A 4,530-nucleotide genomic window follows, 5' to 3' on the forward strand; every position below is an offset into this window, starting at 1 on the left:
CTTTTAGTGTGGATATACTTTTGTACCTGTTTCCTCCAGCATCTTCACAAGGTCCTTTGCTGTTGTTCTGGGATTGATTTGCACTTTTCACACCAAAGTACGTTCATCTCTAGGAGACAGAACGAGTCTCCTTCCTGAGTGGTATGACGCCTGTGTGGTCCAATGGTGTTAATACTTGCATACTATTGCTTGTACAGATGAACGTTGTGCCTTCAGGCGCTTGGGAATTGCTCCCAAGGATGAACCAGACTTGTGAAGGTCTACAATTGTTTTTCTGAGGTCTTGGCCAATTTCTTTGAATTTTCCCATGATGTCAAGCAAAGAGACACTGAGTTTGAAAGGTACGCCTTGAAATACATCCACAGGTACACCTCCATTTGACTTAAATTATGTCAATTAGCCTAACAGAAGCTTCTAAAGCCATGACATAATTTTCTGGAATTTTCCAAGCTGTTTTTAAAGGCACAGTCAACTTAGTGTATATACACTTCTGACCCACTGGAATTGTGATACAGTGAATTATAAGTGAAATAATCTGTCTGTAAACAATTGTTGGAAAAATGACTTGTGTCATGCACAAAGTAGATATCCTAACCAACTTGCCAAAACTATAGTTTGATAACAAGACATTTGTGGAGTGGTTGAAAAACTAGTTTTAATGACTCCAACCTAAGTGTATGTAAACTTACGACTTCAACTGTATTTGCATGTGATGCAGTTCGCAGGTTTGAAGTTTATTGAGATGAATCTTGTCACGGAGGCCGAGCTGAGCGCTTTCCGCTAGATGGGCCAGCCGCAAAGTCAAATTGGCTATATCGTAAAATGTTTTATAAAAACAAATTTAAGGTTATGGTTAGGCATACGGTTAGCAGTGTGGTTAATATTAGGGAGGCTTAAAGTCAGATTTTATAACTTTGTGTGGCTAAGGCAGCTAGTGACCACTCTGCAGAACTGCCTCCAGGACAACATTCATCCCATTCCCAATAAATGCCAAACTGCACGTGGTTTTCAAAAAACTGTGTCTAAACTTCCTCAAGCATTTCATTGTGGGTCACTGTCATCTTGCCCCTTCTCGAGTGGCAGATATATTAAGCCCAGTAAACTTGCCCTTGGCCCTGAATATGTGGGCCACAAGCCTCTCAACAATGATTGAAGTCGTCTCATTCAATGCTGTGTTTCCAAGAACCCTTTCTCGTTTCTCCACAGATCTGTAAGCAAAGCACAGACAAACATAATACATATTCCTTGAGGTTCAGCAAACATACAGATGTCAATACCACATTTGGAGTGTATAAAATGTATGAGCTATATAATCTATGTTATTGTGCAAAATCATTTGATGCATACTTGAAAATAGTGCTGAGGTTCTCCATCTTAAACTGCTCATTGACAACTTCCATCCAGCATCTTGCACCATCCACATCGACTACAGACGGAACATAAGACAGAACTGTACAAACAATACGATTCATGAAGAATCTGAGTTCATTACATTTGTTTAAAATAAAATGGACATTTGATGCAAAATCAGGAAATGAAAGTGATAAAACTATAACATAATAATCAAGTTCATACAATTTAACTTCTTAAGTAAGCCGGTTAACTCATATTTGTAAGCTAACCTGAGTGTAGTTGGAGAACGAATAGTTTTTTCCTTCGTTCATAGCGAGATCTCTTGTGAGCAGAACCATGATGTTGAAAAACCTGGACTTCATCCTGTGTGGGTAAAAGTCAAACATGAGGTGCAAAGACATCCCCTACACCATTATTCTGACTATTTATCTGATGTCACGTATTGGTTGATTCAATCTTCCAGGTGTTGCAATGCCCAAATATTCTAACTCAACTTCACACTGTCTCTGTATTGCACCAATAGAGTAGCTAATGTGTTAAGGACCTATACTTGAAACAGGGAAAATGGTCAGTCACAAAATGTTTGTTTGCCTTTAATTCAGAAACAATCCATTTTAATAAAACCAAATTCAATTTCATCACCTACATCTTTCATGTGACCTTACATTAAAGGACCCTAAAGCACAGTAAGAGGAAATGCTGCTATAATTTTGTAAATAACCCATCTTCTCACTTACCAGTCACCACTGAATACTGGTTGTAAATACTAAAATTGAATCAAGTTTATGCAATTATGATTATTGTAGCAATACATCTTTGGGTGTAGTAATAACCATGTGTCTCAAAGTCAAAGTAGAACTTACCTATCAACCTGGGAAGTCAAGGTTCAGGGTAAAAGTCTTGACGACAGCACTCAAAGAAGAGAGGAGCATTCTAAGGAAGTGATGTGTGAGCAAATAGAATCACAAAGGAAGTAGATACAGTATATGACAGATACTGTGTTACACAGTTTGTCTGTGTTGTTTCAACTTATACCCCTTCTGTACACTTACTTGAGCATTGACATTCTTTCATCACTATCATGTGGTCTATGACAAACAAACTTAAATGCCAAACAAACTTAAACAGAGGTTGTTTGTTCTAGCTGCTGGGTTATAGCACTATTATAGGAGGTCTGTCATAATAGTAGACACTGCCCTAGAGAAGGTGTTTTCTTTGGACTAAGATTCCACAGCCAGTAATGATTAGAGGACTCTGGCTGGTTAAACCACTGGGGAGATATTATATTTTTCCAAGAAAAATCCTCTTTCCCCTTCCCCTTTCACTTTATTGAGGCTCAATACAAAATCCTGTAATGCGTTTTGGTTCGCATTGGTCATTGCATAAGGCTTTGGCTGACTTGCAAGTGTGAATGCTCACTTAGGAGCCGCAGGAAGAAAAACAAACATTTTCTGATGATTCATTTGATCATCGCTATCATCACCATCACAACCACAGAGTCTTCATTGTACACTGGTAACCGACCTCTCCAATGAATCACAGTCTACCAATGACACAAGACAGCCATGCCGATGATACCGAGCCATCGTTCATGGCTACTACAGGTCACTTCTGACTGAGAGTCAATGCCAGTAGAGGGCGCCCAGAGATAACCAAATCTCTCTCAACTCTACTGAAGCCGTTTCAAGGTAAAATTACATGGCCCGTATTTACCAAGTGTCTCAGAGTAGGAGTGCTGATCTAGCATCAGGTGGTCTCTGTCCATAATAATCTAATTCATTATGATATAAAAGGCAAAACTGAACCTCTATATCAGCACTTCTACTCTGAGAGGCTTAATAAATACGGGCCCTATTAGTGACAGAAACACAGGTCCTAATCCTACCCAGTAGTCATACATACCCAGTGTACAGCTGTGGCCATTCATTCTACATACATTCCAGCCACATCTTTGTTTTGTCACTTAGTCCACTCTGGACACTGCTTTATCAATCAGCATGTTTAGCGGCTGGCTGGACACATGGGACGGGAGGCCACATTCTCAGGTGGTGGTGCACATGCACACCGCAGACACAGAGGTCCTTGCTCTGCTCATGTTTAAAATGACTAACCTACTATGTTATTGCAAGCAATAACATATGTAGCTACATCAGTAGCGTACAGGGGCCCCTGCAAGGTATACTTTTTTTTTTTTGGGGGGGGGGGGGGGGTCTTCCTACAATTCTACACATTTTGCCATGGGGTAAAGAGAAAAATGTACAGTTTAATAGCTAATCTCATGCTATTTTACACATTTTACAATGAGGTTGAGAGAATTTAGCTCATTTCCTGTAATTATACACATATTTCCATGGGGCAGAGAGAATGCAGGATGTGTGGTATGCCAGTGAGCTACATCCCGTGCATCAAATGTGATGACACTGCCTGTGTACTCTGTGGTGAGACTGAGGCAATATCCAATAAAGGTGAACTTCCTGTTATTAGGTGAGGATATAACCAGAATGTGCCTCCTTTGCTGGAAAGCACCCTTACTCGTGGAGATGAGGTATTGGGCTGCTAACTGAGGTATGAATCCACTTTCTTTGGAGAGGACTGCTCCATTGACCCTACAGACATGTCTGTCCCCAGCTGCCATTAGGCAGGAGTAAGGACAGGACATAGGTTAGTCAAAGGAGTTGGCTGAATGTTCCAGAACTAATAAGAGGCCTGCTATACACATACCTGTCTCTGTCCAGAGACTGCTAGTCCCTTCCTGAGAAATTCAATTTTGGTATAGACTATGAATAATATATTTAATAATAGAGGGACTCCAAAAAATCATAATGTAGGCCTACTAAGGCGTCCGTCATCTCGTTCACCATGACACTTCTGTCAATGGTCAATTAGCCTAGAGAGGTGAATTGAAGTTTTAAAGCTACTTGGCAGTAGGCCTACAGTATAATCATGTTTAGGGCTAGACTATTTGTTATTTCCAACCATGAAGATGAATGAATTCTGCCAGTGACAATATATATAAAAAAAAAAACGTTTTGTGAAACCTCTAAAAACGTAAATGCCATCAAAATACTAATCCGTAACATATACGAGCTCGATAGTGTCCAAGGGGGTGGGGGGCTACATCCGCTAACGGGGTGGGGGGCTACATCCGATAGCTGGAGAAACGACTTTGACCGCGAC

At 40.4% G+C, this 4,530-nt stretch overlaps 1 long non-coding RNA gene across 1 annotated transcript; it reads right to left on the bottom strand.

Annotated features, from left to right (window-relative positions):
* Window positions 1-632: 632 nt before the first annotated feature.
* On the bottom strand, window positions 633-3,526 carry LOC109895013 (uncharacterized). The gene is made up of 3 exons (XR_002255921.2): window positions 1,623-3,526; window positions 1,348-1,426; window positions 633-1,208 (listed from the first exon to the last, which is right to left on the bottom strand). It is a non-coding gene; the product is annotated as an uncharacterized LOC109895013 (long non-coding RNA).
* Between the last annotated feature and the right edge of the window lie 1,004 nt (window positions 3,527-4,530).

Source organism: Oncorhynchus kisutch, linkage group LG8 (genome assembly GCF_002021735.2).
Source record: "Oncorhynchus kisutch isolate 150728-3 linkage group LG8, Okis_V2, whole genome shotgun sequence".
NCBI classification, from domain to species: domain Eukaryota; kingdom Metazoa; phylum Chordata; class Actinopteri; order Salmoniformes; family Salmonidae; genus Oncorhynchus; species Oncorhynchus kisutch.